Raw genomic sequence first — 27,386 nt, forward strand, 5'->3', positions numbered from 1 at the left:
CCCTTTCAAATGTTGCAAAGCTTAAGTAATTAAATGTGCCCAAACACTGTGCATTCCAAGTGGTGTGCTGATAATTGAAAAGAAGGGGGCATTAGTCATCTATGGATTATATTTTTGAACAGATTTAATAAAGAGAACATGGTGATTTAAATTGGCAATTTGGGAACATGGACAGCTTTTGCCACTTCTACCACAAAGGATATTAACATCTCTTGGCCTTTCTTTTGCTTGCTGTCCAAGTGTGATACCATATTAACTGCACCATCATCAGAGTTTTCAATCTGTTGTTTAACCTTACCAATGATGGCACATGCTTTCTCGGGAACCACACAGGTTGCTCTTTTCATTTAACAGGATTCTTTGAATAGACTCAGGAAAACAAATGTAAAAAATGTATGAGAACTTTATTTTCTCATACTCCTTTAAACACAATGGTACTTGGGCAAGGCAGGGCGGGCAGAGATTAGTTTCTAATATAACAGAAGGTATGCTAGGAAATAACTTGCTTTAATTATATGGTAATTGATTTTGTTTTGAGATTTGTGCCTGTCTTATTAAAAATAATAAATCATTTAAGAAAATTTTTTGTAATATAGGTAAAATTCTACTGAGATACACAGCCAACCATGATAAATAGAGGAGATAGGCCCATAATTAAACAAGGGCTAAGGCAAATGTTCTTTTTTTGAAGTTAGAATTTGGTTTATGTTGTTTCTAGAAATCTAAAAGATTAATTTGGAAAGAAAGAGTAGAAAACTGTTATTAATTTATAGAAAAAGTTTGCATATATACAAATGTCATTCCTAATGCTATTAAACTTAAAATGATATCAATAAAGCTATTCAGATTAAAGTCATTGAGTGCCTTAATATGTTCTACTGATTAATTTCTAAGATGAATGAAAATATTACTGAAACTGGGGCATATCTCGTTTCACTAGCCTATTAGTCTTTTATAAAATTGTGTGAAATGCAAGTTGGGCATGGTGGTATATGCCCAGTAACTCTGGAGGCCAAGTAGGATTGCATGTTTGAGGCCAGCCTGGAAAATTTAATGAGATCTTGTCATAAAAATATAAAAGGGCTGGGGATGTAGCTCAATAGTAGAGCCCCTCTGGCTTCAAATCCCTAGTATTGGCAGGGGGGAACATTAGGTGAAGGAAGTTGGGTATTCAGTATGTGCAAAAAGGAAATCTTACCATTCCAAAGGCTTATAAAAATTTTTGTAAATGTGTCATACACATCAATATCTGTTTTACATTGTGGAGAAGGGGCTGGAGAGTGCAAATTAAAGGCCTATCAGGAATGCATCCTGTGTAGCAATATAATAACTTAGGAGAAAATGCACTCCCTGATTCTGGCAATAGTGAATAACATACAGTTGGGCACCCCAGATCTGTGAGTTCTGCATCTGTGGTTCAGACAACCTCAGACTGAAAATAAGTGTGTGTGTGGGGGGGCATCCTCTCTACAGAACATGAACAGACTTAAAAATTCTTTGTCAGTAGAACCAAAATAATTCAATATGTTTATTTACACTGTATTCGGTATTTGTAATCTGGAGATAAAATATACGAAGAAAAGGTTATATGCAAATTAACACTTTTATATAAGAGACTGAGCATCTGCAAATTTTTGTGTCCTGGGAGATCTTGGATCCAATGTCCCATAGATATAGAGGGATGGCTGTATATCAGCTATTTCCCTGAATACTGATGAAAAAGCTGGACAAATCATATGTTTTAAAGAGATGGCAAAGCAAACTGTACCAATATTTAGAAGGAAATCTGGAAAAATGCTATTTTTTATACCCAAAGTCCACAGTAGGCAATTGAAAAGTTGGATTTATTTTGATAGATGTGTGGGTATATATTGCACAGAGGGTTGGTTATTGGTGACTTATACAATTTTTGGTTTAAAATACTGTGGTCTATACCCTAGGGGAATCTTGAAGTAGATAAGACCATCCAGGAACAGAAACCAGACTGCTAATACCTCACAGTCATCCACCACAGGCAGAGTCTCTCTGCAGGATAACATCTTTAACACCAGTCTCTTATATTTTCCATATATAATACTCAATGAAAAATAACTGGATATAAGAGGGAAATCAGAAACAATGTAAATGGAATTGTAGGGGCTAAAATGACACAAGTTATCAACCCAGAATAACAGGAGAGGTAAAATTAAAAGGAATCTCGAGGAAATTGTGGAAAAGAACTTGCCAATTCTAAGACTAAAAAACAGTATCTAGAATAACTCAGGATAATTGTAGCATCACGTTTGACACAGCTTAAGAGAACTCATAAAATGGTAGGTGGATCAGAAGAAACTAAAGCAGTGAAATGAAAAGATAAGAAATGTAGAATATAAAGAGGGAATCTCTCATTTTTTATTTCTAGAAATTTGCTGGACATAGTTGTTCCCACAATGAGAATAGATGGGACAAAAGTGCTGAGAAGTATTAGCCTTATTATATTGTTGGTATTGCATGCAGGGAAGAACATGGAACAACAAATATCAGTACGTACAATTGTAACGCACCAACCAAAAGGGGGGAAATAAAAATGGTAAGAGATTAACAATAAAATTATATTTTAATAAAGGTTATATAAATGTAAAAAAATACAGGACAGGCTGGAAATCATATTTTAAAAAACACATCATAGAGCTATGATTAAATCCATGCTTTGCATTTTTGGTAGAAATAGCGCAGAAGTGATGCCATATCTTCCTATCAGGAAGTATATGGTGTTGCTGTATTCCATTAGTCATGACAGCTTGGATCACTTTAAGTTTATTTGTAATAAGTATTGTATTTCCATTTGTAATAAGTATCCTGTAGGAAGATATTTTAAGCCCAAGTGTTCTGTTCCTTCTTACTCACTGGTGTGTCACCCACGGAATATTCTTGCTTAAAACAATGATGGCAGTTACCAAGTCTTGTATACTGTTGAAGAATGAAAAGGAAATACGTTTGTGTTTTATAATTAAACGTGTGGTTCACTATATTCTTTGTGCCTTTCACCAGGTTGACAGGTCCTTTTTAATTCTCAAAGTTTTTTATCATGAGTAGATGCCAAAATTTTTGCCAAATGCTTTCTCTGCCTCTATTGAAATGACCATGATTTTACTTAAGTCTGCTTCTAGGATGGAGTGCTGTTTTATCGGCGTCCCATACCTGGTGTAACCATTCCTGCAAACCTGCCACCTTGAACTGGTGTCCATGTAGTATCTTACAAGGTTACAGGTCTGACATAGATCTGGAGGAGCTAAAAAGTCAAGGTGCTGGTGATACTGCATTCCTGGGGGCACTACAAGAAAATCCACGTCCTTGTCCTCTTCAGCTTCTCAGGGGCCTTGCTCTTCCTCAAAGCCAGCAAGGACCCACTGACCAGTCTCACATTCTGTCACCCTGACAGTGACTCTCCTTCTGCCTTCCACTTCCACTCACTGGTGTTCACATTAATGCCATTTGGACAATCCGGGACAGTGTCCCTATTTTAAGGGCAGGTGACTAGTTCCATCTGCAACCTTCCCAAAGTAAGGCAACATTGCAACAGATTCCAAGGACTCGGACTCGGACATCTTTTGGTGAGTAGTTTGCTACCACAATTATAAAGTTGGATTCTTTTTTTAATAAAAAGATAATTTTTTACTCAAGTAACTACAAATAGGAAGCGAGAGGGGGGAGTCCTAGGCTGGGACAAATCTCCCAGACAAGAACAGTGGGGAAAGTGGCCCCTACAGCCTTTATGGACGATACCCTCTCCCTCTCCTCTGCTGGGGCTGGGCAGTGGGTACTCCAGCCTGCCTTCCCCATGGAGAGGGGGGATGGGTAGCAGCAGCCACAGAAGAAACACTGAGCCAAACGACAACTGGTCAGAGGCAGTCTAGTCTGTGAGCAGAGAAACCTTGCCAGTTGGGGAGGGGTGGGAAAGGCAGGAGTGGCGGAGCTGTCCTTGTCAGCGCCCATCTGAGGAAGGGAACAGCCTAGAGTGGAAGTGGGCAGGAGGGGTAAGGGGTGAGTGGGCCTCTGGCCTGCCTTAGAGAGCTGCTTAGGGAACCTGGGCCTTACCTGGGAAGTGGGTGACTTCATCTCCACCACCAAAGGAGACACTCAGATCCCAGGGGGAAGGCCAGGTGTGCAGGACCTCTGACCAGGGGACAGGGGCTCCAACTCCAGCCTTCCTTCCTGTACCAAACCAAGTGCAAAATCAGATGAAGGGAGGAGGCAAGAGACGTGGGTATGAGCCCCACCTGAGGAAGGAGTTTCGTTGGAGCCACCTGGGGGCTGAGCACTTCTCCTCCATTGGCCACTCCACCTACTTCCAGTCCAGCAAAGAGGGGCAAACGGCAAAGGGAGACCAGGTTTGTGCCCGTTTTAAGGCCAGAGGAGCCCTCCTAGGCCTCTGTATGGGAAGCCATAGGGAACAGGAGAATAGCCCAGACAGCAATGTCCCCCACCAAGGGAATGGGGATGCAGCAGGCACAGAATGTGAGAGGCAGGCAGACAGACAGACAGACAGACATGGCTGGGAACAGAAGCTGGAGGAAAATCGCTCCCCACTGGAGCCACAGAGGCCCTGGAGCAGCTGCTGGGCTGTGTCCCATGGTGGCGAGGGCACAGGTGTCTGGCCGGGGGCCATGTCTGTGCATCTGGGGTAAGAGGTGGGCAGTACAAGAGGAGCCAAGCAGTCCAGTCCCAGAAGGGAACTGCTCCTGGAGACAGGGGACGCCTCACGGTTCCTGCTCCTTCTGGAAGGACTCCTGCAAGGTGCCCTCTCAGGTCCATGGGTCTGCCCCTGGGCTTCTTTCCTCCCAGAACCGTGGTACTGTTCCAGGCCTTGGCAGAGCCCCTGTTTTTCTTCCCTTTGTTTGGACCTGAGCTCTCTCTGAGCGAGGCTTCCTTGGAGGCTGCCTGCCTGGCCTCGCTTCTCATGCTCTTCGAGCTCAACATGCTCATCTCCCTTCTCCACTGGGCAGATGAGGAGCAATGGCGGGGAGGTGTGAGCTCTCACGCTTTGGGGGCAACAGTGCTAGACACCGAGGACCTGCCTGGCCCTGCCACAGCCCCTGCCAGTAATGTGGCTGCCTTCTTAGAGCCCTGACAGCCCCAGAAATAGTCCCCTTTGAGTCCCAATCAGAGAAACAGCCCCAGATCAAGGGGCACTTAACCACTGAGCCACATCCCAAGCCCTTTTTAAAAAATTTTTTTATTTGAAGACAGGGTCTTGCTGAGTTGCTTAGGCCTCGCTAAGTAGCTGAGGATGGGTTTGAACTCATGATCCTCCTGCCTCAGGCTCCTGATGGATTTTTTTTGAATGGATGTTGAATGACTCTTGCATTTCTGGGATAAGTCCTAATTGCACTTTTGAATTTTGTTAGATTTGATTTTACTTATTTAGGATTTTGGGGCCTATGTTCATAAGGGTGTGTCCATGTGGTCTGTTTTCATGGGTTTTTTTCCTGACTTTGCACTTGATTTGGGAAGCCTTCTGTTTTATGGAAGAGTTTGGTAGAATTAGTAGTAATCATTCCTTGAATGTTTGGTGTGATTCACAAAGCCAGCCAGATCATCTTCTTCCTCCCAGTGACAGATTTTTAAAAAAAATATTTAAAAGCAAAAATTCAACCTTTTCCCCAATAATCTCCCAAATAAACAGAAAACAATGTAGAGTGCATCCGAGGTAGGGTTTGACTCTGTGAGGTCTGGGGGGCCAAGATGGAGGGAGGGAGAAAGCAGGGAAACCAATTTTGTTTTTCTTAATTCTATCCATATAAATGTATTCATAAAGACTACAACAAAGGAAAAACCTTGGACTGTTGAGAAATAAGAGGCAAGAAGGGCTGGGGATGTGGCTTAAGCGGTAGTGTGCTCGCCTGGCATGCGTGCGGCCTGGGCTCGATCCTCAGCACCACAGACAAAGATGTTGTGTCCACCGAGAACTAAAAAAAAAATATTAAAAAAATTCTCTCTCTCTTTTTTTTTTTAAGAGAGCCTAGGAGATTGTGGGACCCTCCCAATTCTACCAGACCAGAAAATGAGAAAGAAATTTCATGGTGGGAGAAGAGATTAAAGATGGGAGAAGAGATTAAAGATGGGAGAAGAGATTAAAGATGGGAGAAGATATTAAAGATGGGAGAAGAGGATGGGAAGCAGAAGGGGACAAGTTAGGGGAAAATGGGGACCCTGGCAGGAGGGTGGAGAGTCGAGTGCCAGTGTGAGAATCTGTCTCTCTCCATCCCTCATCCTTGGGCTCCAGGGTGGCATCTCCAACGTACTACTCTTCCCCTTGGTCAGCCACGATCCTCAGGCCTTCTCTACCCTGTCTGAACTCTGCCCGCTCCTCTTCAAGGGAGGTGGCTGGCTCTAGGATCCTCGTGCCTTTGTTCTTTGGGGCTCACTTGAACTTTGAAGTTATTCCTGGAGTTGTTGAGGTGAAGGGAAACATGTGGAGCTGGGGGGAGGGGACATGGCCACAATAGTGTACAAAGAAGCAGGAACATGCAAGTGTCAGCGGGTTCTCAGCAACCCCCACCTCCACCCCAGCATCCTGGTATCACTGGATCATGGTACGAGACCTGGTGAACTGAGTGAAGTGTGTCCACCTCAGTAAGGGAGGTGCTCCGTGGAGATCAGTCACCTCCAGCACCCACCTCAGGGCAACACCTGCCATCCCCAGGTCACTAGAGGCAGAATTGTATGTTTGTCTCTGATTCCGGTTTCCATGTTCTAGCTCACTCTGTCCATGGTAAGTCCACTGACCTTGGAGCAACAGAGGGCAGATGGGCTGACCCAAAAGGGAGTAGTGCCCACCATCCTGTGCTGGACCCAAAGGTGAGGAGACTGTGAGAACAGGAAGAGACTGAGTCCTGTGCTGAGGCCACTGAGGCTGATCAAGGAAAGGGTACTAGAGACTGGCTAGGAGGTATGACAGGGGTACCACTCATTTGAGCGCTGGCCTGGGGGCTCCCGTCAGGATGATACAGGCCTCCAGGTGTCTGACCCCACTAGTCCATGCTGTAATATTTCCATTGAGCCCAGTAGACCATGGTTCTGGAGGAGTCTAGGATCTATCAGAGATGTTTGGCTCCATGACCAGCATGCCTGGCCCAGAGGGTGGTACTCTTGAGTATCTGAGCTCTGGCATGTATAAGGGACCACAGAGAGAGAGGGGAGACTGAGGCGTCCTGGGGCTGCTCAAAGCAGGGAGGTCACTGAAACCCCACAGAATGGCTCATACCATTCTGCTGAGCTGGAGGACCCTGCTGGGCCACAGATACAGCCACTTCCCAGAGGCCTTCTTGCATAGACTGGCTCTCAGAGACCAGCATGGGTTGCTGGAAAGGCATCTGGACCACATATTGTGTCATCACCCACTAGGATGGAGCTTAGAAAGAAGGTGCTGATGAATACCAAACCACAAGCCTCATCTGCCTGCTCCCGTGCTGTCCCTTGGATTGCTGAGCAGGACTGGCATTGTCATCCCCAATCATGCCGGGGTTAATCCACTCTAGGCCTCATGGGCCACTAAGCAGCTACCGGGATGGCCGAGGCAGCTCTTTCTCACTTTGGGGGCAGTAGACTAGTGAGCGAATGTGAGGGAGAGGTTGAAATTGCTGGTTGGGGTTAGGATACTATCCAGGGGAACAGCAAGAAACCCAGACCTGTTCAGACAGGGGGTCTTCACGGACTGCAACAGGTGGTGCAAGGCTAGAGACAGAAGAGGCAGAAGTGGGAGGAGCTTTCTTGCAGGAGCCACAATGAAGCTTGTCTGCTGAGAATGCTGGGAGATAGTAGGGGCTGGGACCGAGCCAAGGGTAAGTGGGTGGGCTGCTTCAATCGCACCTTGGTGGCTAAGGCTCATTTATCTAGGGAGGTTGCTGAGGCCATCTGCCTGTGAGATCATGAGATTATTCCAAGAAGACTTACTGAGAGGCCTGGATGGAGAAACATGAGGGAGAAGGCCCCAGATAGACTGGGCAGAGGCAACTGGGCTGCATGCTTCTGGGGCACCTGGTGCCACGCTGGCCTGGAGGTCATTCCTGCACTACCACCTTGACTGCTTATCAATGCTGTCACCCTGGGTGAGGATAGAGATTCCACTGCAGCTTCTGGTGACAATGACAGAACCATCAGAGTCGATGCTGCTCCAAGGTGGTGGCTCCAGGGACCTGAGTTCCCATGTCTACTGTGCTCCAGTGGCTGCTTGAGGTGCAGCTCAGCCCTTGCCTGATGTCATTTAGACACCTGTTCTGGCTACCTTCATTATCATCTCAGCCCACCCGGGTACCATCTTTCTTGAGAATGAATCTCTCCGCAGGTCCCTGTGTTCTTCTCATCCTTTATATGTTCTGAGACCCTCTGGCAGGGATTTGTATGCTACTGGCTTTGTGGATGGAAACTGCTTTCCCAGTTTGGTCAACCTCGTGGTCCATCCCCAAATAGGTAGTTTAATAGCATTCAGGGATGTGAGGTCATCTGAGGGACTTCTTGAATTACTCATGGATGTCATTAATTTCAGAATCCCCTGTTCTAGTTTTAGCAAGAGGATTCTGTCTCTTTTTCTTTTTCAGTGTTTGCAATAAATACCTGTCAGTCTACTCCAGTGGAGTCCACACAGTCTTGGCTGGAGTCTCTGGATGGCATCTTCTTTGGCAACTTTTGTTTTTGTCCTTGTCTTCTTTTTCAGAGACATCTTTTGCAGACTTGCAGCTGTTGCATAATTCAATTATATCCTGAGTATTTTGTGGTTCATTAGCAAATGAGGTGGGGATCCTCCACAATGGCAGGCTGCACCCAACGCTTAGAGTTAGATCCACCCCTTCTCCAGACAGAATCGTGGCTAAACATCCACTTCTGTTGTCTCCTGATGCAAACTGGTATCTCCACCCCCCTTCTCAGTTTCTTCCTTACTTGGAGTCTTAGGTATAAACTTGTTTTTCCGGCAGTTTCTTTTTCTTCTGATTCTTGCACTGTTTCCAGGATCTCTCTGAGTAGTGGGACTATCCAGATATTCTTCAAAAGGATTCAGTCACCTCTATGGATTCCTGGATAAAGGCTTGGCCTCCCTGAGTCCAGTCCTGTGATGGTGTCCCCTGTAAGCAACACATCTCACTCATGGTGCTGGGTGCAGCTCGGTCCTGCCAGCCAGTGGGGGGCTCTTCTTGGCAGGGGATGGGGAGAAAAAAAGTGGCTTGACAGAGGGGAAGGAGAGGGAGTACCTGATCCAGAAAGATAAGGGGAGGACTGGGGGTGTAGCTCAGCTGGTAGAGCACTTGCCTAGTATGTGCAAGGCCCTGGGTTCAATTTCTAATACTGCCTAAAAAGAACCAGGAAGAGAAGAGAGAGGGAAGAGGGGGGAATCAGAAACAGCTGGGCCTTCATGGGCATGATTTTAACTCCCAAGTGTGAGTTTTATATATATATATATTTCATATTTTATATATATATGTATTTTAATGTTTTGATTGACATGATATTTGTACATATTTAAGAGGTGCAATGTGATGTTTTAATTCATGTATGCATTGAACAATTATCAACACAGAGCAATTACCATGCCCATCCCTAATTTTTATTATTTAATAAGCATGTTCAAAATTTTTATATGGATTGAGCTTCTTATATGGATTGAGTTTTTTGATGGTTTTGTGTTACAAGGAACTTGATTGTTCATCTAAATCATCAAATTTATGGATATAGTTGTTCCTCACATTTCCTTTTTAATTATTATTTTTTGGGGGATGGAACCCAGGGCTCCACACATGCTGGACAAGTGCTCTATCACTGGGCTTCCTCCCCAGCCCTCTTAAATCTCAATCTTTCTCAATCAGCATAGCCAGAGGTCTGTCAATTTTTATACTTTTTCTGAAAGTATCAGCAATTGGCTTCATCGATTCTCCTTTTACCATTTTCCTATTTCTTTTATTTTTTTAACTTGTACATGACAGTACAATCCTTTTTGATAAAATTACACATGCATATTTATACCTTCTTCTAATTAGGACCCCATTCTTGTAGTACCATTTTCCTATTTCTTTTTTTAATTTTTTTAACTTACACATGACAGTACAATCCTTTTTGATAAAATTATACATGCATATTTATACCTTCTTCTAATTAGGACCCCATTCTTGTAGATGTACACAAGGGTAGGATTCGTTTAGGTATTTTTATATATGGACATAGGAAATTATGTCAGGGTCATTCCACTGTCTTTCCTATTCCAACCCCACTCCCTTCCCTTCTTTCACTTTTGTCTAAAGTACTGAACTTCTTTTCTTCCCCTGACCCCTTATTGCGGTTTAGCTTCCACATATCAGCAAAAACACTCAACCTTTGATCTTTTGAGATTGGTTCATTTCACTTAGCGTGATAGTCTCCAGGTCTGTCCACTTACTTACTAGCCAGCATGCTGCACTGATGAAAATAGGAAACTAATGAGGCTGCAATTTCATTGATTAATGCTTTTCTCTATCATTTCCTCCATCTGGTTTTCCTGGCTCCGATATGTTTTTGCTCTTCTCAGCACTTTCTTAAGGTTGAAACCCCATACATACTGCTTTGGTTTCAATCTACAAACTTTGATATGTAATATATATATATATATATATATATATATATATAATCTGCAATATTGTCCACATTTTCATGTGACTTTCTCTTTGATCCAGGGGCTCTTAGCTGTTTTACCACTGTGACTAAAAGATTTGACCACAACAATTTTAGGAGAGGTAAAGTTTATTTGAGGGCTCATGGTTTCAGAGGTCTCAGTCCATATACATCTGGCTCCATTCCTTGGGGCTCAAGATGAGGCAGAATATCATGGCAGAAGAGTGTGGCAGAGGGAAGCAGCTCACATGACAGTATAATATTTATGTACCCCATAGCCATACCCACAATGAGCCACTTCTTCCAGCTACACCCCACCTGCCTCCAGTTAATCCCATCAGGATTAATCTGCTGTTTGGATTAAGGCTATAACCCAATCATTTCTCCTCCAAACCTTCTTGCATTGTCTCACACATGAGCTTTTGGAGTACACCATATCTAAACCTTAACAACAGGTTGTTTCAAAGTGTGTCGGTTTCTTTTATTGTTTTCAAATATTTGGGAATTTTTCAGGTGTCTTTTCCTAATATATTTCTATTTTAAAATCACGGTGGTCAGAGAACACATACCTTGTTTAATTTCACTTATGTTAAATGTGTTCATGTAAGTTGTTTTGTTTATGGTATCCTGGTGCCCTGGTAAAGAAAGTGTGGTCTCTGTTTCAAGTGTGGGGTGCTCTAAGTGTGACTGAGGTCAAGCTGTTCTAGTTTGTTTGCATTTCTATAGTCTAACTGATTTTCTACCTACTTTTTTCCTGTGATTACCTGAAGGAGAAATATGGAAGTGTTCAGTTATTATCATTGACTTGGCTACTTTGCTTTCCTGTCATGCATCTTGAAGCTGTGTTATTTGGTCCACATGCATTTAGAATTATATTGATGGATCAACCTGTGTATCATAGTGAGATGTCACTCCTCATAGGTCATGATATTTTTCTGAAATCTACTTTGTCTTGCACTGTAGTTTACATCTTAAAAGATCCTTCCAAAGCTTCTGTGTTGGCAGGTTGATCCCAGCCCATGGCGCCTAATTGGAAGAGATGGAACTTTTAAGAGGTGGGGCCTAACAGGAGGTCTCAAGGTCATCAGTGGGCATACCCACAAAGGAGATGGGAAGACTGAAGCCCTTCCTTTTCCCCTCTTTTTGGTTTCCTTACTATGGGGTGAGTGGTTTTGCTCTGCTCTATGCTTCCATCATAACATGCTGCCTCATCAAAGCCCAAAGCAATGTGAGCAACTGATCATGGATTGGAGCCTCCAAAACTATAAGCCAAAATAAACCTCATGTCTTTATAAATTGATTATCTCAGGCATTTGTTACAGTACTAGAAAGCTGACAAACATCTTTCCACCAGCTCTTGCACATGCTGTATCATTTCTTTCATTCTTTAATTTTACATTATCTATTTACCTAAAATGGAATCTTATAAGTTCTTGGTTACTGTTGCTTTTTGATTAACTTGTGATTATTGTGCTCTCTAGATTCTAGGCCATACCAGATGCCATATTTCACAATAGTCAAAGTCTCTGTTAGTGGCCTCCCATTGTCTTTTTTGTCAGGACCCAATCACCACTCTTAGAATCCATTATGAGCTTGCCCAGCCATGTGAGGCTTCTCTGGGGAGAATCTAATAGTATCTTACATTGATCTTTAGCCAACCATCCATCTTTGTGCCAAACCTAAAAGCCTTGATCAAGGCTTTCCTATTTTAAACAGGTCACAAGAATCAAAATGTTCTTGACTTCCTGGGATACATATTAATATACAGCCAGGATTGCAGGAGCACTGCTGCCTCATGGAAAGCCTTATCATCTTGTTTGCATGACTTTAATATCAGGAATAATCATGTTCAGCCATGGGCAATTATCACAAGAACCAAGTCTCACTCACTACCATCCACAGACACTCTCATGGTCCATGAAAATTCTGCTGCTCCCTCCCCATCTTTTCATCATACATGGTACTGCCTCAGGCACATGCAAAGATCCTTTCCTTGTGGTCATCTTCCCTCCCCCTCTTCTCTTCTGCAGGTTCCATACTCCATCCATGTGTGCCCCCAACCCTCTCATTCTTGAAACATCCTTGCCTCTGGAGTCTCTCTTCACAGTGCTTTTGTAAGTGGCACAGTTATTACACAAAATCTATGTGGGAGACAATGTGCAGAGGGATGTGGTTTTTTAATTCTATGTGCCTTCACATTGGATGAAGTTTTATTAATATTTATTTATGCAGAACAAATGATCTCAAATGCTGACAAATCATCATTCATAGAACTGTGAAGTGATATAATCAAAAGTGACTTGGAGAGACACAAATCTCACCCAAAAGAGATTAGTCTCCAGTACTCTCAGAATAGTTATACTGTAAAAGACCTTCTGGGTATTCCCTAGGGGTTCACCTGCAGACACCAGATTCCTGGATTAGTTCCTCTGACTGTCCTTAGATGTGACACTTTTTCCTGATCCTGGTGACCCCTAATTCTCATCTAGGTGAATTTTTTTTTTGCTATAACCTCATCATGAAAGAAAACATACCTTTCCTAATTCATACTGGAAACAATTTATATGATTCAACATTCATTTCTGATTTTTTAAACTTAAAAAATAAGAACAACAAAGTAGAGTGGTATGCCACATAACATTTCAGTCAACAACAGACTGCATATATAATACTGGTCCCATAAAAACTATATTACCTAGTGACATCGCAACTATCTTAGTTTGTGTAAATAAACTCTGATATTTTCACAATGATGATGTTGCCTAACCATATTCTCAGTACATGTTCCCATACCTAAGTGAGGTCACTGTGTGTGGATGTTTCCACACACTAGCAATGGGTAGTCCAAAATGAAATTAAGAAAATAATTTAACTTACAGTAGCATCCAAAAGACTAAAACACTTAAGAATGAATTTAACCAAGGAGGTACAAGTCTGATACACTAGGTACATTGAAAATAAAGAAGACCTAAGTAATTGGAAAGATGTGGTATACTCATGTATTGGAAGACTTCCCTTCAAAATGATCTATAGATTCAGTGACATTCCTCAGTACTGAACCAGGGGTATAGATCAGTGGTAGAGTGCCTACCTAGCATGCATGAGGCCATGGGTTCAATCCCCAGTGCACACACTAAAAATTCTGACACTATTTTTGCAATTAAAAAAGCTAATCCTGAAAATCATATGGAATTATAAGAAATCCCAAATAGCCAAAACAATCTTGAAAAAAGAGGAAGAAAGTTGGATCTGGAATGCCCACCAAAGACCCAGGTGTTCGAGGGTCGACCTCAGCTTGGTGCTGTGGGCAGGTGGTGAAGGAGCCTGTGGGAAGGAGCCTATGGGAGGTCGTAGGTCACTGGGAGCATGCCCTTGCATGGGATTGCAGGACCACAGTCTCTTTCTCTTCCTCTCTTTCTATTCTTGAACACGATGAGGCAAATGAGCTTCCTTTTCCAAGCTTTCCCACCATGATGGTCTAAAAACATCAGCCACAGACTGAAACCTCCAAAATTGTGAGTCAGAAGAAACCTTTTTCTTTTTTATTGGCTTTTTAAAATTATATGTAACATTAGGATTCGTTTTGACATAATTATAAAAATATAGAATATAATTTGCTCTAATTCAGTCCCCAGCACTCTCCCCCTACCCTCCTTTCCACTGTTCCATTCCCTTCCCTCCACTCACTGATCTGTATTTTACTCCTATGGTTTTTAGTGCCTTTTGGATATATACAATGGTGAGATTCACTGTGGTGTCTCCATTATGTACATAGGAAAATTAGGTCAGATTCATTTCACTCTTCTTCCCTTATCCTGTCCCTCCCTCCCCATCCCCTAAATCCCCTACCTCTACTCCACTGATCTTTATTCTATCTTGATGGAACCTAGTCCCCCCCTAATTTCCGCCCCCCACACTCTCTCTTATTTTGGACTAGTTTCTTCATATCAGAGAAAATATTTGATCTTGGGCTTTCTGGATCTGGCTTATTTAACAGCAAATGCTGTGAGATTCCATTCTTTCTGGGTGAATGATACTCCACTGGATAGACATACCGTATTTTCTTAATCCATTCATCTATTGAAGAGTACCTTATGTTGATTTCATGGCTTGGGTATTGTTAATTGTGCTGCTATAAATGTTTATGTAGCTATATTCCTGTATTATGCAAGTGTTAGATTAAAATTAGGAATGGAATCACCATATTTCCAGCTGTCCCATTCCTTGGTATATATATATATATATATATATATATATATATATATATATATATATCCAAAAGACCTAGAACCTTTTGATCTTTTTATGCCTGTTATCATGGGTATTTGTTAGCAGTAACAGAAAGCTGACTACACAAAGGTCCACATTTTACCATTTCAATACTTAAGTACAAAGGTGTAGTGATCTAAACAGCGTGATGCTATATTAGGAAAGATACATAAATAAGTATGTATCTTCTTGCCTCATAAATTATTGAGAGTCTAACAATAAATTTTCTATCTATGGTCAATTTACTTTCTAAAGGGTGCTGCCAAGACTATGCTGGAGCAAAGAGTAGTCTTTTCATTTGGGCGTGGTAGTTAATGCCTGTCATCCCAGCAGCTCAGGAGGCTGAGGCAAGAGGATCTTGAGTTCAAAGCCAGCCTCAGCAAAAGTGAGGCACTAAGCAACTCAGTGAGACCCTTTCTCTAAATAAAATACAAAATAGGGCTAGAGATGTGACTCAGTGGCCGAGTGCCTCTGAGTTCAATCCCCAGTGCCAAAAAAAAAGAATAGTCTTTTCAGCAAATATTGCTAGGACTATTGGATATTCATGGACAACAAATTAGACCCATACCTCACACTACCTACAAAATTTAACTCTGAACGCATTAAAAAAGTTAAATGTAATAGCTTAAACTGGGAAAAGTTCTTAGAATACAGGAGTAAATTTTTATAACCTTGAGTTTGTTGATGTGTCATTAGAAAGGACATCAAAAGCATAAGCAACACTTTTAAGAAAAAACTTTTACATCTGACTTAGAAAAAAATTAAAAACTTGGGAGCATCAAATAACCACTATAAAGAACAGTAAAACAACATACAAAATGGGAGAAAATATTTACAAGTCATATTATCTAATATGCAATTATAAACTTCTTTATCAAACCAAAACTTTGTCAACTATATCTTTACCACTCTGTGTTTGCTTCTTTTTAACCAGCCACCAAATAGGCACTATGGGAGAAAAGTAAAGATGAAACAGGAATTAACTGGACATGGAGATCATTTTATGTGGCTCTTTCTAAGAACTCCCATGTTTATGACAGGGAATATGGGAATATGGATGGAAAGTTTCAATATAAGAGTAGAAACCTGGGGCTGGGTTGTGGCTCAGTGGTAGAGCACTTGCCTAGCACATGAGGCACTGGGTTCGATCCTCAGCACCGTATAAAAATAAATAAATGTATGTGTCCATCTACAACTAAAAATTTTTTTAAAAGAGAGTAAAAAACCCTGAAATGTTTTCAACCATATTTGCCCATAGGTTTGAGCAGGTAAATGTTCATAGTTTTTTCTTTTTTGTATTCACTTTTTTGTTCAAATATACTTTTTGAACAACTACTAAATGTCATCACTCTCCAGGGATTTAGTCTCATAATGAAGAAACAAAAATCAAGATTATGGGCAACTTTGGGTTTTAGTCTGTCAGACACATTGAACTGCTTTTTACGAAATCACTCAGGTTTCAAAAACACATTATGCAGCTCTGAAACTAAACAGCTTGACTAGAAATACATGTAGAGATGTATAATCTATTTCATTCCATTAATGCCAATGTAACTATAATTATGGATTACATCACTAGAAGAGAGAATTATATTCATAAAGTGAGCAATGCCTGATGCCTAGTGAGTGACACAGAAGGATCTGTATCACTGTCATGAAACAGAAGCATCTCCTGCAACTCAGTAGAGAAAAATCAATTTAAAAATGAACAAAGGAGGGCTGGGGGTGTAGCTCAGTTGGTAGAGTGCTTGCCTCACATGCACAAGGCCATGAGTTCAATCCCAGCACACCACACACGTACACACACACACACACACACACACACACACACACACAATGAGCAAAGGACTTGAAAAGACATTTCTCCAAAAGTACCACCATATCTATGAGAAGGTGCTCAACCTCATGGGTTATCAAGAGAATGCAGACCAAACCATCATGAGATATCTCATACTTGTTCAAACGGCATCTTCTCAAAGATAGAGAAGTGCTGGCAAGGTGTGGAGAAAAGGGAACACTTGTGTGCAGTTGGCTGCAATATGAATTAGTAGAGCCATTACAGAAAACAGTATGGAGGTTTCTCAAAAATTAAAAACTCCCTCTTATGTTTTCACAATTCAGCACTCTCTACTCGGTATATATACAAAATAATTAAAACTAGTATGTCAAGAAGAAATCTGCAATTCCACGTTAATCTCATTATTCACAATTGCCAAGGTGTGGAAACAACCTATATGTCAATAGATGAATGGAATAAAGAAAATGGGATAGATCGCATTGTATGTACATTATATAGAGATATAGATGATGGAATATTATTCACCCTTAGAGAATGAGATCCTGCTACTTGTGAGAACATGGATGAGCCTAGGGAACATTATACTAAGTGAGCCAGTCACAGAGAGACAAATAGTGCACTATTGCGCACACCTGTAATCCCAGCTACTTGGGAGGTTGAGGCAAGAGCATCACAAGTTCAAGGCCAGCCTGGACAACTTAGCAAGACCCTGGCTCAAGTAAAGGGCTGGGGGTGTAACTCAGTGGTAGAGTATGCGTGAGGCCCTGGGTTTGATCCCCAGCACCACCAACTAGTCTAATTAGGTAACTAAAACCATCAAAGACATAGAATCAATTAATACCATAATAATTGCCAGTGGCTGGAAGGAGGAGGAAATGGGGAATTGTTCTTCAGTGGGCATAAAGTTTGTTAAGTGACATGAATTAAGCTCTAGAGTTCAACTGTACAACATTGTACCTGTAATGAACAGTACTGCACTGTACACCTTCAAAGGTCTTTTTTTTTTAAGTTTTGGAAAAACTTTGTTTTGGAAAACTAAAGCACTAAGACATTTTTGGACTTGATGGATATATTTGATGTCTCAGTTATGGTGATAGAATTGCAATCATATACACATGTTCAAACTCACCAATATGTTTACATTAAATGTGTGTAATTTATGTAAAATTGTGAGGTATTAATTATACCTCAGTAAGGTTTAAAATTGTAAGTAAATGCAAAGGAATACATGTTCATAGAATTGAATATTTCTGTTTAGGTGCTATGCTCTACTAATCATTTTACAGATTCAAATTTCTATAAAAATTCCAGCCGCCTTTTTTGCAAAAAGTGATAGTCACAAAATTCATATGGAAACGCATGGGACCAGACACATAAAAATAACAAAGATGACATAATCACACTTTCCAATTTAAAACCTTACTCTAAAGTTCCCATATTCAAGTTCACAGGGTACTGTTGTAAGAATAGACATAAAGATCAAGGGAGTAGAATCCAGAGCCTAGAAATAAACCCTCCCCCATTGATGGTGGATTGATTTTTGGAAGAGGACACAAAGCACATTCAGTGGGGAAAGAACAGTCTTTTCAACAAATGTTGTGCGACAACTGGATATCTACAGGCAAAGAATGAAGTTGGACCTCTACCTCACACCAAACACAGAAGTTAGAAATAGATCAGAGACTTAAATGTAACCTCTAAACTACCAAAATCTTAAGACACCAAAATAATAAGAGTAAAATCTTAAGTTATCTTGGGTTTGGCTATGACTTCTTAGATAGGATGTGTCTTTCCTTTTGTGGCACAGTCCAGGAAAGCATAAACAGATCTATTAGATTTCATTGAAAACACTTGTTTCCTTGTACATGGAGATTCACATCAGCCAAAGAGCCAAATAACAGTCAAAAATGAAAACAGCCCAACTATCCATCAACCAGTACATAGGTACGCGGTGTTATATCCACACAATGGAGATTATTCAGCTATGAAAAGGGTGAAGTACAGATGCATTACAAAGGCTGGTGAATCTTGAAAAACCTTTGGCTTCTTGAAGACACAAAAGGCAGCCCACGTCATGTAATTCAATTTATATAAAATGTCGAGGGGAGAAAAGTCCATAGAACCAAAGTAGAACAGAGGTTTCCAGGACTGAGAGGTGGGTGGAGAGAAAAGACTAACTGGTACTAAGTATAGGGTTTTCTTTTCAGGGTGATGAAAGTTACTGGAACTGTGTAGTGATGATAATTGCAAAACCTGTATAGATTCTAAAAGAAAAAAAAAGTCACTGAATTATATGCTTTTAAAAAATGAATTTTATGGAATGTGAGTTATATCTCAATTACAAAATATGGCATGACATTTTTATAGCTTGTCTCTAAATATGACGCACCAAACAAACTAAATTACTACTCTTTGAGTCAGCCTCTTGACTGAATGTTCCCACAGGGACTTTAATGGAGTGGGTTGTGTGGGATGGATACTTCCCTGTTATTTGCCAGTTGCTCATTTTGATGCTGCTAAACAACTCCTGGAGACACCACCCAGGATCAATCCCTGTGTGCAACTTTTATCTCAATGTATTATCTTTTTTTCTTCTTTTTTAATATTCGGCAATATTTTTTTAAAAGGGAGAGCTGTTGACATCTTCCCGATAAAAGTATTATTAATAATTTAATCCCAAGTCAAACTTTAGACCTTCTTAACATTTAGCTGGTATCCAGTTCAAAATAGGACTTGGTTCAGATGGATCTTGCATTCTTGGTGTGCATTGAAAACAACCAAAGACTCTGCAGGAAGAGTCAATTTATTTAGATGAGGCAATGTAGAAATCAAGGACAAAACAGTGACCAAGAGCATGGGTGCTGGTACCTGAGGCCCTGGAATCAAAGTCACATGGAGCTGGGACTGTTCCTTAGCTCCTGTGGCTGTTTCCTGTCCTGTGATGTCAGAAATGTTAATAGAATGTGCTTCATAGTTTTTAGGAGGCTGAAATAATACAGAAAAAACCTGAAGAAAAATCACTGGTGCTTCACAAGTTCACCTACACTAGTGTTCGATTATTACATGTCTGAAAGAACAAGCAGGATCTACAATCCTGGTGGGCTTCAGAGAGGATACCTGGAAGGCAACAAGTCAGGGGAGTCCAGAGCTTTCCTCCCTTTCCCACACTGGCATGGGTATGATGCTTTATGGCTCACAGAACAATCTCTTATCTCAAGTGATGTAGGGTGGGCACAGTAGGAGCTCAAGGTCTGTTTTATGGCTTAAGGCACTAAAGTTTTTTAGATGTTAACTTGCCCAGTGTCACGTCTCTGAGGAGCAAATGAATCTAAGGCAGGGAACATAGTTGGTTTCCTGGGGATAGAGATCCTTCAACACCTGAGACCACCAGCTCATGCCCTGGACACTGAATCAAGGGCTCACCTCACTCTCTTTCCCAAATCCTCCTACCCCAATGTAGCTACAGGAAGATAACTTGGTGTCCTAGAGAAAGTGCTTGGCCCCAGAGAATGACCCAAATTCTGATTCAGCGCTTGGCTCTACCTTTCAATCTCTGACACAAAGGGCAAGTCAATGCCTTTGTCTGTGATAAAACCCTCTTGTAGGCTCAGGGTGGGGCGGGGGGAAGAGGTGTCCAAATTTCCCCCTCCCCCAGGATTGGCTCCTCTCTGGTCATGTGACCACCCCAAACCCCCAGTGGTCTGCCTGACTCCTAACTGACTCGGAACTCGGAACACTCCAAGCCAACTGCCCCCCGTGACAGTTGCAGAATAATCAGCTTTGCCCTCACTGACCACACCCAGGTGGTGAGCAGTTAGTTCAGACTGAGGAGCTCCTTGGGAGGTGGCCTGCTGGCGCGGGGGCTAGTGGGTTCTGTCAAGGTCTCCAGGCTCCCAGGGTCTTACAGACAAGATCTGTCTCACTGGCTGAGAAAGGGCCGGGCTGCCCCTGCTCTGGGTGTGCACACTCCTGCTCCTGGGCTTCCTTGCCCAAACTCAGCCCCTGCTGTGCAGACTGCAGTCACCGCGGGGTCCCCTGTAGGGCCTGAGTGCAGAAGTCAGAGGGACAGTGCCTGCCGCTCCCTCGTTTGGCCAGATGCCCATTTCGTGCTGCAGAACCTCTGCGGGACACGGGCAGGGGGTCTCCATGACTTTGGGTCCCTTGTGTGCTATATTATGCATTTGAAAACTTTTTGTGATCTTCTCGGTCCCTTGAACCCTAATCCTGGAAAATGTGTTCAGAAGGGACGGCTATTGATGCCCTGGTGGCAGAAGGCCATGGGAAAGAGTCAGCTTTTCCCGGGTTCCACTTCTGTTCTCCGGCTCCCCCGCTGTCTTGGGGTGGGGGCAGCTGTGGTGCCCCCTGGGCTGGTGGGAGATACAGCTCTACTGAGACATGGCGGTACGGTGACTGAGTGCCCACGCTGGGGCCAGTGGCTGAACTCAGATCCACTTAGAAGCTTGAGAACCCAGGAAAGGGTTCTCCGTCCTGGGAGGTCCCCTGCTCTGTTACAGGGGACTTCCACAGGGCCTGCCTATTAGATAGAAGCAAATACAGAAATAAAATAAAACCTGAAGGAAAATGACTGGTGCTTCGTAAGCGAACAGAGAATTCAGACAGTAACCAGAGGCCCAGGGCAGCCACGCACGACGGCCTCCAGTGAGGAGACTCGGGTGGCTACAAGTCATGGAAGATGGGAAGTTCCTTTCCAGCCCTCACCTGGGCAGGCTGCTGTGGGGTGGGCGACTGTCCCCTGCCTTCTCCTGTGACCCCCCGTCAGCCCCGTGGGCGGCAGGGCAAGGGCTCTGCCCCGCAGCTCTTGGTCAGGGAAGTGACTTGCCCAGAGTCACACACTGAGGGGTGATGGACCCGAGACAGGGAAATGTCGTTGGTTTCCTGGTGACAGAAATCCTGAACCCAAGTCAGCTGTGGTCTATATGCTCTGGACTCCTGACCCAAGGGCTTCCCTCACTTCATTCCCAATTCTCCTCACCCCAAGGTTGCTGCAGGCTGGCCCAGGGAGGCACCCAGCCCAGGGCAGCCCAGGAGAGGTGCCCAGCCCAGGGGAGCCCCCTGAGCCCAGGGGAGGCGCCCAGCCCAGGGGAGGCACCCAGCCCAGGAGACACCCCTGAGCCCAGGGAAGCACCAGAGCCCAGGGGAGGCCCCTGAGCCAAAGGGAGGCCCCTGAGCCAAGGGGAGGCACCCAGCCCAGGGGAGGCATCTGAGTCCAGGGGAGGCCCCTGAGCCCAGGGAGGCACCCGCCTCCGGGTTTCCATCCCTGCTGCACGCTATGTCATTTTCCTGAAAGGAAGCCCCTGTCCCCTCCTCACACATCAGCTGCCCCCGGTGGCTCAGGACGGGGCCCTTCCTCCTGCCCATGTGGTGCTGCCACCGCGAGCTGGCCTGGTGTCCAGCAGCCCAGTCCTGGGGGAGCAGCCATCAGGGGCACCGTGGCCCACTGGACTGGGGCTTCAGTGGCTTAGTGGAAGAGTCCAGCCTGCGCCCAGGTCTGTTGACCACTGATCTGAGCCACTGACTGAGCAGGAGGACAAAGGACCTGCTGAGAAGGGGACGTGTCTGCGGCACGACTCAGCATCTCCAACCCTGTCCTCCTGAGGGGCCCCTCCATGGCCACAGCCTGTGGCCACACCCCACACCCCACACCCTCCCCGAGGAGCATCCAGTCTCAGCGACCCTGTCACCAAATGTCCACCCCACTGACCTGATGGCACTGTCCCTCTCCCCCTCCACCCACAGCACCAGCCCAGGGACCCTGCCCTGAAATCCCAGGTCCTTTCCCTTCCTGTCTCTCACGTGGCTGCTGCTCGGTGGCCTGTAATCCCCTTTCCTGTCTGGCGGCGCTGGGGCTCTCCTGATGGTGCAGAGCTGTGCAGCCACCTGGCCTCCCCAGCGACCTCAGGAGGAGTGGCCAGGGGACGGCCTGATGCCAGCGAATTATTTGGTAAAATTCAGAGGAAGCTCCCTGGGCTTGAATTTGCTTTTCAGAGAGAAAAAAAAACAAAAAACAAAAACAAAAACCTGTATTCCTGGCTTTTAAATTAATGCTAAGTTTTTAGTAAAGCTCAGTGAGCGCATTAGGAGATGTGGCTCCTCAGGAGCATTCCTGTGGCCACCTCAGGCCAGCGTCCCCTGCTTACTCAAGTACCGCAGTTGCCTCCTAGGAGGATCAGGTAATGCCTGACTCAGTAGGTTAAAGAGTGACATCAGTCACTAGTGTCCATTCCGAGCACAGTGATTACACATAATTGGCACCTGGAGCGTGGCGGTGCCCTCGAGGGGGGAGGAGCTGAGCGGGGACAGGCAGAGTCCAGGGATCTCTGCTAGGAAGTCTGGGGCAGGCCACGAGGCTGAGGGGACTTCTCACTGGGGCAGGACACGAGGCTGAGGGGACTTCTCACTGGGGCAGGACACAAGGTTGGGGACTTCTCGGGGCGTGGAGTGTGGGCCCCAGGTCCCCTTTGTTTGGGCCGCTTTTCCCCATGAGCTTTAGGTAAAGTTCAAAAAGAGGGGGAGGGGCTGGCAGAAGGTCTAAGATGCAAACCTCCAGCACCGAGTAGGGAGCACATCTCTGAATCTGATCCGAGGTCATACAACCCAAAATCAACTGCCTCTAGCTGTCACAAGGACAGGCCCCAGGGCAGTTCCTGTCCTTTGACCTCCTGTCTGACTGGAGCAGCTTCCCATTTCAGAACAATGTCTCCATTTCAAATTGAGCGCCCTCTTCAGACGTGGGAGAGGATGGCGGGAGGCAGCTTCTTTCCTTGGATGTCCTGTCTGATTCCAGCCTCCCTCCCATCACTCAGCAAGCTGCAGCTCCTCTGGGTCCCGTGGCCACGGTCTGTCCTCCCAGGTGTCCAAATGGGCCCTGACCTCCGCAAGGTCTAGGTCAGAGAGCAGCGAGGTCTTTGTGCTGCCCTCTGCTGAGTGTGTCGTCTGTGGGCAGAGAGTCTGTGAATGTCTTCTAGGAGTAAATTCCCCTGGGCATCCCCCTGGGCAGCCTTAGAGGGGCCTGCTCCCCTGGACAGTGACCTGAGGCAGAGGGAAAGGTGGGGGGGTGCAAAGGATAACACAGCTGGGCCCCCTGAGAAGCAGGAGGCCTGAGGACCCAGGGTAGCCAGGACCCTGCCCTGCAGCCCTACCCTCAGCAGCATCCTCCTGAGACCCCCATTTTAAATATGAGCTTCCTGGAGCTTTCTTTTATCTGGAAATGATCATTCTTCCCTCTATCACTACCAAATCTTGCATATGCCTTTCAACCAAAAGAAGACCATTATGCTGTAGCAAATTTAAAAAATAAATTTTAGGGCGTAATGTAGTCCCGTGTTCTGTTTAAGTTGTAATAATTCAACTATTTCTTTTATCACTATGGAAAATAAAAGGGACAAGCAACTTGTAATCCTGACCTTAACATAGACCCAGTTAGCATGGCATCGAATTTCCTCTGTGTGTGTGTGTGTGTGTGTGTGTGTGTGTGTGTGTGTATGCACGCGCATGCCGCGCACGCTCTTTTGAGTTTTACATATGAAAAGCGTATGGAAGGATAAGTCCCATAGAAGCTCAACTTAAGGTACAGTGCCGTGAGGCCACCCTAGTTCTCTCTAAGGGCTCCCAGGGCTTGGGCAGATCCCAACCGGTCTTGGACCCTCTCATGTTTTCTACCAGATGCCAGGACCTGCCAAGCTGTGCCTGCAGGAGAAGGAGCCTGTGCTGCCCTTGTCCACCCCACCCTTCTCCCAGGAGGCCAGAAGAGAAGGTGGTCAAGACCAACCTACATTTTTCATCACACACACAGAGAGATGGAGGATTCTAGCACTAACTCTCCTCTTGAATGAAAGAAGTTTGGTGACTTATTACAGTTGGGTCCTGCAGAGCGAGTCACTGAGTAAATCTGGGAGCACTCTTCACCCCCTGAAGTCATGCATGTGGTAGCCCTGCAGGCACCCATAAGCTCTGTCCTCCAGATTAAGGAGCCGTCGAAGGTGACGGTAGAAGTTCCCACAAGTGGGTTTCCATTTCCTGGCAAATACTCTCCAGACTCCCTTCAGTTGCCTGAATGGGTTTTCACTACTCCTCTTATCTCCACTTGGGTGCTCACACACGCTGGTAGCCATGCCAGTCCTCTCCTTGCTTTTGCTGGTTTTCCTGATGTGCCAAAAAGACAGGCCAGCAATGGAACACACATGTCCCCCTGGGCCGCACCCCCGCCTGCCCCTCCACACTCGTTCTCCTTCCTTTTCATATTCGTTGAAATCCTGGCTCCTCTGTGTGGACTCAAAATTAATTTCTTAATAGCTGGACGGCAGAAAAAGACCATGTATGTCCAAAGCCACCCAGTGCAGAACTGCGTGGGGTACTCAGAGAAAAACAGAATATATCTGTGGCCCCCAGGATCAGGGCCGGGGCCCAGCTTTTTGGCCATTAGCCCAGCTCCCTGCCTCGGCACCCACAGTTCAATGGTGCAGTCTGGGGACAGAAACCAGAGCCTTATTTAAAAAAGAGGAGAGCCAGAGAGAGAGGTTATATAGACAGTGAAAGGACCAGGGATCTCAGCTCCCTGGATGGGCCTACTAGGTCTTTCAGGATGAAGATCAGAAAAGGAAGTGGCAAAAGCTCAAAGCAGGTGCTCAGAAAAGATACAAAGGAGATGAGAAGGGGGGATAAATGGCAGGTTGTCGCTCTCTCAGGCCTCGTCATTGGCAAAGTAGTCTTCTGAGTGTCTAGGAGCCGTCGTGGTGATGAGGGGTGGGTGGCCACGGGAAAGAAAGTGGGAGCAGAGTGGAGGTGAGGACGTTGGGCCTCCGGATCCATGGGGTCTGACCTTGGGGCCCTCTTGTGTCCTCATCTCTAGGGCCTGGGTGGCCCCGCTGTGCAGTGAGGGAAGGAAGGGGTCTCTGATATACAGCCCTCCAATTCCACTACGTGACAAGAAGGGAAGCCTCTGACATCTTGATCCTCCAGGAGGCAGCCACTGTCTCCAGAACGTTCTGTGCATGACTGGGTCTTCCCTCCCTGCTGCTCCCTTTACTACCTGTTTTCTTTCTCCCGAATAATGCCCATTGCCTATCCTCATGCCAACTCTTCTGGTCATATTTTGCTTCAGTCTAGGAAACTGAAGAAATAAGTGGATGGATCCCTTTCTATGGTGGGAACACTTTGCCGTGGGCTTGGAGGCAGGGCGGGGTCCTGTGGCAGGTAATGACAAACCAATTTCATGTAGTAAGTGGCTCTTGGATGCCTGGGATGAGCTTAGGGACTTGGAATATTGAATGTTGAATTAATATTCAATATTGAATCCTCACAGCAGCCCCAGTGAATTTTGGGGGGTCCTTTAGAAACAGTGAACCCAAGTTGAAAGGTAATGTGCCTTGTCCAAACCCCTTTAGTCTTCAAGTGAGGCAAGAAATTGGAGCCATGTGAATAAATGGGGACTATCAGGGTTAGCACCGAGCCATGGATGAACTGGGAAGGAAGGAACAGGGAACAGGCAGGGGCATGGCTGGAGTACGGGGACATTGTGGCCCTGTCCAGCTGGAACAGTGTCTGAAAGGAGCAGTGACCTCTGGCCCTGCTGCCCAGAGGCTCCGTCCTGGGCCTGCTCAATCCTAGGAGCCAGTGGGGCTGTGAGGGCGGGTTTGTAGCAAGCCCAGCAGCCACTTCCTGCCTGGCCATGGGGGGGGGGCTCATGGGGCAGCTGGACAGAGTAGAGTCCTCACAAATAGCTGCAAATTGAAGCACTGGCCTTGGGCGAAGTGGAGAGACTGACATGAGCCAAGCTTAAGCCTCTCCTTCCCTTCTAGGATGCTGGTGCACATGCAGTAATCCAAGAGGAAATAAATGCTCCTTCACCCACCCACTCCAGGCAGTGTCCTGTGACCCAGGTCCCCACCTGCAAGTCTGGGGAGTGCAGAGGGGGAGGGTCCACTGCTCACCGCCACGTGGCACATGCCAGAGGAACTTTATCTCCAGGCTCAGGCTTAAGCCTGAGAGATAGAGTCCTGTGGCTTCCAATGTTGGCCAACATCTCTGGGGGACAGTTCCCAGGAGGTGCTACCCAACATAACCCAAGCCTGTGGCCAAGGTGGGAAAGACCTGGCCTTCCAGGAAAGAGCATCTTTAAATAGCAGAGTCATCAAAGATGGTTATACACCGAGAAAGCACAGAGCCCAGAGGTCCCAGGCCTCTGCCTCTTAGGCCACTGGGATATTTATTGTCCAAACGAGTCGGACACTTGCACACATTTCCTTTTTCTTTCTGATTTTATACCCACCTTCCTCGGATCTGCAGAGCAGCAGGTGTAAGCTGACGGCCCCAGGCACCTGCGCCCACTGGCTCTTCTTGGAGTGTTGTAACCTACCCAGAGTCGTCTTCTTCATTGTCGGAGTCATACATGCTGTCATACATGCTGTGTATGCTATGTAACTGGAAAGTCACACAGTTATGGCCTCATGTTCAAGTGATGACTGGTGTTGTTTTGTACCTACCAGGCTTTGCTCCATGAGCTATAATTCAAACGGTGTGTAATTCTCTACATCAGGTGACATGACTGTTCCAAAACTCCCATGGTCTACATTAGGATTGTTCTGTAGGGCTTTCCTTAAACAGCAGATTTTGTCTCATCACCAATTCCTCTATTAGCATACATCTAGGGCATAAGATTGTCCATACAGCTGGGCCACCAGAA

General features: G+C 45.0%; 2 pseudogenes; both read right to left on the minus strand.

Annotated features, from left to right (window-relative positions):
- Positions 1-6,562: 6,562 nt before the first annotated feature.
- On the minus strand, positions 6,563-7,376 carry LOC144368271 (R3H domain-containing protein 2 pseudogene; annotated as a pseudogene).
- Positions 7,377-8,205: 829 nt separating this feature from the next.
- On the minus strand, positions 8,206-27,078 carry LOC144368273 (R3H domain-containing protein 2 pseudogene; annotated as a pseudogene).
- Between the last annotated feature and the right edge of the window lie 308 nt (positions 27,079-27,386).

This window comes from Ictidomys tridecemlineatus, chromosome 2 (genome assembly GCF_052094955.1).
Source record: "Ictidomys tridecemlineatus isolate mIctTri1 chromosome 2, mIctTri1.hap1, whole genome shotgun sequence".
NCBI classification, from domain to species: domain Eukaryota; kingdom Metazoa; phylum Chordata; class Mammalia; order Rodentia; family Sciuridae; genus Ictidomys; species Ictidomys tridecemlineatus.